At 32.9% G+C, this 10,317-nt stretch overlaps 1 pseudogene; it reads left to right on the top strand.

The window, feature by feature from the left end:
• The first annotated feature begins 6,240 nt into the window (after nt 1–6,240).
• On the top strand, nt 6,241–9,019 carry LOC18097211 (putative UPF0481 protein At3g02645; annotated as a pseudogene).
• Nucleotides 9,020–10,317: the final 1,298 nt, after the last annotated feature.

The following is a 10,317-nucleotide window of genomic DNA, read 5'->3' as shown; positions in this document are numbered from 1 at the left end:
TACCGACGGAATAATTCCGTCGGCATCTCACAGAGAGTTCGAAAATAATTACTTGAAATGCCACCATCACCGACGTCCATACCAACAGAATAAGTCCGTCAGCATCTCACAGAGAGTTCGAAAATAATTACTTGAAATGCCACCACCACCGACATCCATACTGACGGAATAAGTCCGTCAGCATCTCACAGAGAGTTCGAAAATAATTACTTGAAATGCCACCATCACCGACATCCATACCGACGGAATAAGTTCGTCGGCATCTCATAGAGAGTTCGAAAATAATTACTTGAAATGCCACAATCATCGACGTTAATACCGACGGCATAAGTCCGTCGGCATTTCACAGAGAGTTCGAAAATAATTACTTGAAATGCCACATTCACCGACGTATATACCGACGGATATATTTCCGTCAGTAAGTTGTCGACGGGTCAATTTTACCGACAAAATCACCGACGGACTGTGCGAATTCCAAAGGGTTATGCATTAAATGCATCTCTGACTGCGTGATCTTGCCGACGGAATTACCGACAGACCTCGAAAAATATGGAGGGTCATTTCAAAACTTCACTGAAATTCAAAACTTACCGACGGATTTTTGACACTTCACCGACGGAATAAATTAAAATAATAATTAATTTTATATCCGTCAGTGAATCCGTTAGTAAAACTGCCATATAAGTTCCAGCGACCGCCTCTTTAATTTATTTTTTCTTCTCCTCAGTTTTTCACCGATTCTTTTCCTCTCCATTATTCAAAGCTTTCACCTGCAATCTCTAACAAGTTTTCTTGTGAATCTTCATCAGTTTAAAAGGTATGTGTTTTTTCTATTTCATTTTACTTTAAGGGTTTTTTTTTTGCTATTTTTTTTGTTATGTTTTTTGTTTTGGTGTATTTTTTGTAATGTAGATAAAGTATTGAATTCAACACATTATTAAAATAAGCATAATTTATTGCTAAAGTCTATAGTTTTTTTTTTGAATTTATTGAATATTGTTTATTGTTGTATTGGCATAATTATTATTAGTTAATTTGTTGAATATTTATTGTTAATGTTGAATTTACCATAGAATTAGTAATTGAATATGTTGGAATAATTCTTAATTTTACTCTATTATTGCATGATTTGTGTTTAATTTTTTCCATTTATTTTGATTGTTATTCTAGAGTTTTTTTTTTGAATTTATTGTTTTGTTGTATTGGCATAATTATTGAATAATTTTTTGAATTGTAATTGTTAATGTTGAATTTACCTTAGTATTAGTAATTGAATATTTTGGAATAATTTTTAATTTTACTCTATTATTGCATGATTTATTTTTAATTTTTTCCATTAATTTTAATTGTTAGTCTAGAGTTTTTTTTTTATTGAATATATTTTATTGTTGTATTGGCATAATTATTGAATAATTTGTTGAATTGTAATTCTTAATGTTGAATTTACCTTAGGATTAGTAATTGAATATGTTGGAATAATTAGTATAGATTGGGTCAATTGGTTGTGGCTATTGTTAATATGTGCAGGTTTGTGGATTTGGGTAGTATCCAGTATAGGGGAGGTGCTGTCGAATTTTTTTTTAACATTTGAATTTAATTATATAATTTTTTGTATAGAATTGTGTAGATGCGTAAAATGAAAACCAGAGTTGGTCGCTCATGTATGGTCGCAGCTAGTTCGTCTAGCAGCGAGGATGATATTTTCTTAGGTGCCTCTTAAGAAGAGGCACCTACACCACCTGCGCCGTCAACCGATGCTGCATCTTCTAGCGCTACTTCACAGCGCAGAGGCGGCGTGCCTTCGCAGCGAAATCAATTTACCCGCAAGTACGAGGCACAGTGGAAGGACGACTTTTCAATGTAAGTTTGTTAAGGTTTTATTTTTTTTTAAAAAAAAAAAAAGCATTACAACATAATTTATGAAGTAATCACTATTGAATTTATTTCATTTATTTTCAGGTTCACAAACATTGAAGCCGCCCGAGTAATATCATCGGCGTTTAAATCGTCGATGGAGATTCCATTGTTTCAATGGAGTCAGATATCCAAGCATCCTGAATGGATGCCTCAAATCAATGCATGGTTTGACAGGTTTGAGGTTGGTGTTAATTTATAATTTTCAGCTTATTTCTAATAAATTATTAATATAATTGTAAATAAATTATTTTTTTATTTAAAATTAATTATTTATACACAAAACAAATTCTGCTGGGACAGTGAGCATAACACTGTTGTGAGGAGGGTGTGGGAAAATCACGCGGCAACTAGGTAATATCGAAAACAATACAAGATTTTTTTTAGACAAAAATTTATGTTTTGAAATGTAATTTTTGGTTGCATGAAGTAGGTTGTGTGATTTTTGGTATGAAGCTCAAAGAAGGGCAAAAAAAATCGCGAGAGATAGAGGTTTCCAAGGCTGGAACGATGTTGCGGTTTGGAGGGATTTCAAACCGATATACATCCCAGAAGATATATGACCGCACTATCTTGAGCACGTGACGTCTGAGCTGTTCACACGACACTCACAGTCCGGTGCTAGCAACCGAAATCGGCCAATTCATGGCTCGGTGACAACGCACACTAGCGGCTCCATTCTGTTTGCTGCACATGCGAAACGGATGGTAAGATTAATTTAAATGAAATATATTGTTAAATTAAATTGTTGTTAATAAATCTTTTTTCATTATAGGCTACGTCTCTTGGACGTGAGCCGAGCCCGATGGAGCTGTTTGTGGAGACGCACGTGCGGAGTCAAGACCGCCAAAAGGGGGTGCAACAGTTCGTTGATAACCGTGCTCAACATTTCGTGGTATGTTTGTTCAACCATTTTATTTTGTAAGTTATTATGTTTATTGAATTGAATATGATGATTACTTTTTTTATTTTTAGGAGACCTATAATAATCGGTTTAGGGTGAGATACGGGGACAATATTTTGACCCATCCGAAATTCGATCCAGATTTGTGGATGGAGGTTGGATCGTCAGGTGGACCCGATAAAAATTGGGTTTACGGGCTCTCAAACACTACGGCCGACAACTTGCGGACGGCCCGTAGTGTTTCAACCGTTAGGAGCTCCCAATCAATATCGAGCTCCCAATCTAAGGAGTCTGTGGCCTTGCAGCAACGCACGACTCAGCTCACCGAAAAATACAACCACCTATCAGCGGAGTACGCACAACTCAAAGCGTCTCATGCACAACAAAGAGCGGAGTTTGCACAACAAAAAGCGGCTTATGAACAGATTTGCGAAGTGGTCATGAACATGGCAACACAAAGTGGAACATGTGCGCCTAATCCTTTTTGGCCGTATAACCACCAGCCTCCTCCTCCTCCTCCAGCTCCACCTTTATATTAATTTGTAATAAACATTATTTACCTTTAAAATTTCATTTAATATTTTTTTTAAAACACATTCAGTTTGTAATGAATATTATTTAACTTTGATTTTTTGTTTTTGATGTTTAATATAAATTTTATTTGCATAATTGGTTTTTATTACCATTAATTTATATAATTTTATATTATATATTCTAAATAATTTTTTAAAAACAAATTTTAAAAAAACTATTACAAAGGGTTTTACCGACGGAATGAATCCGTCGGTATTTGACAATAGCATTCACCGACGCGTTTCCAGATGGATATATTCGGTCGGTATTTCAAACACTCACTGACCGCTTTACCGACAGACTTAATCCGTCGGCATTTGACAGTAGCTGCCACACTTACCGACGAATTTACAGACGGATATATTCGGTCGGTATCTCAAACACTCACCGACAAATTTACCGACTGTACGTATCCGTCGGTCAATCACGATATCACCGACGGAATAAAAATCTGTCGGTATATTTCAAGCAGGAATTTTTTTTTTGCGCGCAAATTCCGTCTGTAAAACCATCTGCAAGTGGTTTTTTTTGTTTTGCCGACGATATAGCGACGGAAGGGGGAATCACCGACGAAAGGAAAGCCGACGGATGTAATCCGTCGGTGAAGACGTCGGTAAATAAATCACCGATGAACTGCTAATCACACACCGACGGAATATGTCCGTCGGTAAAACTGTGAAATCTTGCAGTGAAAATCATGTCTCGGATTGCTCCTTCGAATATTTTCCACCATTTGATGAGGGTCAATTAGTTTAATCAATAAATAATTATTCTTGAATATAGAATTGCTTGTAAAATATCTAAGAAAAACGAAACCAATTTTGAAAAATAAAAACGTGTTTAGGTAAGATATCAAAAGAGGTACGATAATGATTAAATGTATGTGTTAAAATATAGTTGATATTGTTTTTTAAACTGATTTTTATTTAATGATATAGTAAAATAATATTTTATTAAAATAATTTATTTTTTACATTAACATAAAAAAATAATATAAAAATATGAAAGAAAATTTAAATTAAAGCTAAAAAAATAAAAATTTCAAAAAATTTCAAAAGTGTTATTAAACCGCAATACCGAATAAAACCTAAATAGTCTATAGTTAAATCTCTGAGAATTGTTATAGCGGTCTCTTTTTAAAGTGTTTTTTATATAGAAATGTGTTAAAATAATTTTTTTATTAATTTTTTTTTAACATTATTATATCAAAATGATTCAAAAATATATATATAAAAACTTTTTAACCTCATAAAGCAAACACACTCTAAGGTTTTTGTTTTTGTTGAAAGTGGGAAAGCTCCATGATATGAAATTTTAGATGAAAAATCTTGCTAAGCTGATAATTGTCTGGTCTCCTTTAATCTTTCGAGAGAAGAATAATAGAGGGCCAACCATTCAAAAGTATGGGAATGGTTTGGTGGTATTGGAAACGCAAATTTTACAATAATTATTTATTGATTAAGTGAATGTTGGTTTCTACATTTTAAAAATATTTTTTAAAATTTTATTTTTTTTAGTATTTTTAAATTATCTTGATGTATTGATATCAAAAATAAAATTTAAAAAATAAAAAAATTATTATTTTAATATATTTTTAAATAAAACAATACTTAAAAAATAACTATTTAAACAAATACTAATTGATGGATTGACGTAAATAATAAATATCTTATAAATGTGTGTTTAAGAAAAGAGAAATTTTGCAAACCTAGGCTCTTTTTATTTGCTGGAAAGTAGTTTTCTTTTAAAAAGTAAATTTCAGGAAAGTGAATTATTTTCTGATGTTTGATAGTGTAATAGAAAATAAGTTGGAAAATACTTTCTAGTGTTTGGTTATGTCATGTAAAATGAGCTGGAAAATAACTTATTAATGTTTTATTTTTGTCAAGTTTATTAAAATAATGAAGAACAAATCTTACAAATTAAAAAGTTGAATGGGAATGAAATTGAAAAAAAAATATAATTTTATAAATCATCTCAAATAAAATAAATAATAATCAAAATAATAGAAATCAAATCTAAAAAATAAAAAAAAAATGAAAGATAAAGAAATTAAAATAATAATATTAATATTTCATAAATTATTTAAAATAATAATATTAATATTTCATAAATTATTTCAAATAAAATAAGTAACAATCAAAAGAATGAGGATCAAATTTGATAGATAAAAAATTTCAATAAAAAAATGATAAGGGAAAAACAAATAACAATTATAAAAATAAAGACCAAAGTTAATATAAAAATTAAATTTTAAAAGATGAAATTGAATAATAAATATTCAAAACAAAATATATATAGTAATTAAAAGTTTGAAGACCAAATTTGATATGATATTTTTAAATTTTTCACAATTTTTAAAAAATATTTTCTGTTCAAAGTTTTCAGGAAAATACTTTCTTGAAAATTAAATCAAATTTTTTTTAACTAAAAAATATTTAAAAAATAATTTTTTAAAAATAATTTTTCAAGAAAGAAACATGATACGAAGCTTTGTACATTACTTGTTAAAAGGAAGCAAATAAAGCATTTATATTGGTCACTCAACAGAGTACGCAGGTGGCGATCCTCATCACGCTTTTCTAAACATTCACAACCGCTGATCACTTTAAGATCCACGATCCAGAAAGTCTCCCCAAAGAGAGGTAAGGAGCTCCATAAGATGAAAAACGAGCCCGCCTAAAAGAAGCAATCCTATTGGCCACTTCACGTGCACGCTGATCTCCATCTCCACCGCCCATTAGCTTACCTATCAACGGCTCAAATCCTATTTCACTGTCTCCTTCCTTCCTTTTCACCTCTCCCCTTGCCCTATAAAAATCCCCAGAACCTCCTATCACTACCCGCCCAAAACTCTCAAATCCCTAACCTCCCTTCATTTTCTCGAGAAACAAACAGAAACCCGACAACCCTATTTCCCAATTCACTTATTTCAACGGCACAAAGAAAACAGCAAGAAAATCAACCGGAGGAAAAGCCCCAAGGAAGCAGCTAGCCAACAAGGCAGCCAGGAAGTCAGCTCCAGCCATGGGAGAATAAATATTCTGGAAAAAGCTAATTATTATCAAAGAGAATCCTTTTCTTGCCATGGGAGTAATTGTAAAGGGGCAACGGAACATTTTGGAAGGTATGTTAAAGAGGGAGAGTCTGCCATTCTCGGCACACCTTTTGGACACTAGAGGTAGATTGTCATCATTTGAAACGAGAACTTCTAAAACTGCCGGTTGTCGAGAGCTTTTAGGTGTTTAAGTTTCTATCCAACAGGTTTTTTATGTCTCTGTTAATTGCTTTTAGAGTAATATTAATGAAATTTATGAAAACTACAAGGGTAATAGTGGGAAAATTGAAATTATAAGAGTAGAAGTAGAACAATGATGAATCTATAAGGATAATTATTGAGGTTTACCCTTTTATTTTACAAGAAGACACCACTAATTTGCATTCCATAATCAAACATAAGTGAAAAGCTTGTCGCTAAAAACCCCCCAGAAAACTGAAATTTTTTAGTCCAAAATTGGGTAACATATAGAACTGGATACCAGTTCTGTATGTTAATTGTTTTAACGCATACTGTTTTCGGGTCCAATAGGCTTTTTATGTCTTTGTTAATTGTTTTAATGCATATTGTTATTTTCTTCCTGATACTACATTGAATAACATTGAATTTATTTTAGCATTTTGGTATTTTGCCTTTATAGATTTATCAATGTTTCAATTTTATCCCTATAGTTTAAAATTATCCAATGTTTTCACATCTATCCCTATAGTTTATTTACTACCAAGTAACTTAAAAAAGGTAGCTTTTCATAGTTTTTCTTACTTTTCAAGTTGACGTCCAAGTCCGAAAACGTTGACGAAGAATTTTGTGTAGAATTAGAAGAGGTGCAGAATTGCAGGAAAAAAAAGTAGCAGACAAGAAAACTCTTCAGAAAAACTTCTGAATTTCACAGTTTGTGTAAGTGAGAGCTACCGAGTCCTTTTTGTTTAGAAAAATGCTTGTAAGTTTTCATTTAGAGAAGCTATTGACTTTTAATGTTTTGCTCTTTCAAGTAGACAAAGACATGTTATGTGAAACATTTACAATTAGAAAAAGAAAAAAATCAGATTTGATTCCTTACAGATGCTCTTATGGTTGTCTGGGAATCTTGTGTTTGATTGTGCATTTTTCATCTCCTTTTACAATTGTTATTGAATTTTTTTTAGCATTTATCTAACAAATTGATAACTGTGATTCTAGCGAATGTCTAGGCACATGATGAACGTTGCTGGAACATCAAGAGATCAGATGGATGTTTCGCTTGACATTGAAAAATTAGCATTCTCTGTGGAAGGAAAGTTGAGAATCTTGCGTCCTTTCTCCAGTAATTGTTCAATATACAGAGTTCCTAAACGATTACGTGAGTTAAATGAAAAGGCTTACACACCTCAAGTGATCTCCATTGGCCCACTTCACTACGGAAAAGAAGAGCTCAAAGAAATGGAAGAGCACAAGGAGACTGTACCTGAGGGAATTTCTTGAATTGAGCGAGGTAAATGTGAAGGATTTTTTTGCAGCTATTGCAGAGAGGGAGCCTAGATTGCGTAATTGTTATGCAGAAACCTTTGATAATCTAAGTGTAGAGGAATTTGTGGAAATGGTGTTGCTGGATTGCTCATTTCTCATTATGTTCTTCCTGAAAAGATTGTTCTCTGATATCCGAGGTAGCAATATATATTGACCGCATATTCAATAAACCATGGATGAGACAAGAAATAAGATTTGATTTGTGCTTGCTTGAAAATCAGCTTCCATTCTTCATTGTTGAGGACTTGTTCAATCTATCCAAAATACTGCACCATCGTAAGGAATGTTCCATGATAAAGCTTACTCATGATCTCTTATCATGTGCATGGGATTCATGGGTGCCAAAGGACATTTTGAAGAAAAACAATTTGTCTGAAGTAGAGCATTTTGTTGACTTTCTAAGAATCTGTCAGCAGCCAGCAGAGCACATGCAGCCAAAGAAACTTAAAACTCTAACGGCACCTAGTGTAGCGGAGCTCCATCGTGCCGGAATCAAGTTTAATTTAGGGTCCAGCATAAACGTACTCCACATAAAATTTGATGATAATGAAGGGACGTTGGAAATTCCACGGTTGATGATATTGGATCAAACGGAAATCCTATTTAGAAATCTCCAAGCCTTTGAGCAATGCAATTGCGATGCTTATAAATATATATGTAACTATATTACCATGCTCTCTTTGCTTGTCCCCGATGCCAAGGATGTGGAAATACTTGTTAAAAAAGGAATTATAGAAAATTGGCTCCATGATAACGATGCAGTTTCACGCCTTGTTCGCAATCTTTCCAAGGAAAATGTTATCAACGTCAACAATTTCTACTTTTCTGGTGTGGTTGAAGATCTGAACAAGTACTACCGAAAGCGGAGACACAAATGGAAGGCATTTTTGAAACAGAACTATTTCCGTAATCCATGGACTATAATCTCTGTTGTAGCAGCTGCTGTTCTTGTCACACTCAGCATCATACAAACCGTTTGTTCAATCATTCAAGTTCTTTGATTATGCTATCTCAATTGTTCTGTATGACTTCCACTCTGTGTACTTCACTGCCTAGTCATTGTTAGCTTGTTAAATTTACCTGCTGTATTTCTCAACGAAAAAGCATCAAGAAATTTTTTAATAAATTATGCTCTATAATGTGCCATGAATGTTTGCTTTGTGCTATGCTTCAAACGAGGTTTATAATAGAAATTAACTCCTAATTTTTTACTTATTCTTTTCTACATGAACAGATCGAAGGAGAATCTTGCTTAGCAATGTGAATACTAATGGAAATCGTTTTTAGTGGTGTTGAAAAGGAAAACTCATGAATCATGAATTATTTATTGATTCAACTAATTATTGATGGATTGACAGGAATAATAAATATCTCATAAATATACCATTTACCTTTAATTTTATAGATAAACATTTTTTTCTTCTTGTTTGCTCATTTTCTTTCTTTATTTGATTCAGCACAAGCGCTCTATCCCTTGAATTCATTTTATTTGCAAACGAATTGGTTGCACTGCTCCACAGTTCTCGCAGTTTGTTGCGGTCTACATCACCTTTTGTTTATGACTTTTATTTTTTTCAGGGTTGATTGAGAGTGTCATTAACTGTTTTTGTTGCAGTCTACATCACCTTTTGGTTGATCGGTCCCCTCTATAATTATTCGACGTCCTTTCTGCAATTATGAATCGACCAACCTAATGGCGGGTGTGAAACAACGTAAATATCACATGCATGTCACATGTCATAACAAATAAATTTTCTTAAAATCTTCTTTGACCTTACCTATAGTAAATAATTTTTATTTAAACCACAGCTCCAAACAGGGAGGATACTATTATTTCCTAACTTAAAAATATTCACTTACCCTTTTGATTTTTGTTTTTTTTAAAAAACCCTAATGGGATGGTTCCTCAGCCTTAGAATCCCTCCATGGTTTCAGGCCAATCGCACCACGCCACCCAAGCAACTTACCATACACGTAAGAGATCCCCTCTCCTTCCACCACCTAGAGATGCGGGCCCTTATGTCCTCACTTATCAAGACCATTTCTTTAATCATGATGTCTCTTTCAATACATTTTCTTAAGAAACCTGACGGTCCTCTTTTTTTTTTTTTCTTTTTTTTTTTCTCTATATCTATTTTCAACCCAGCATTTATTGGTTCCAAATAAAATAAATAAATCATAAGAAACCATCTTATTCATCATTTGGATTGCTGCAGGCACTTGCAGATTTTTCACAGACGATATATGCTCATCTAAAATTAATTGCTTCACAGGGATTCTGCTACAAGCTACTAGCCATGCCTATTTCACAGATGATATATGCTCATCTAAAATTAATCTGTGCTTTTTCAAAGATGCATGT

The sequence above is a fragment of the Populus trichocarpa genome, chromosome 3 (assembly GCF_000002775.5).
Source record: "Populus trichocarpa isolate Nisqually-1 chromosome 3, P.trichocarpa_v4.1, whole genome shotgun sequence".
NCBI classification, from domain to species: Eukaryota; Viridiplantae; Streptophyta; class Magnoliopsida; order Malpighiales; family Salicaceae; genus Populus; species Populus trichocarpa.
Note: the sequence above shows the minus strand (reverse complement) of the source record. Positions and strands in the feature narration are given on the sequence as shown.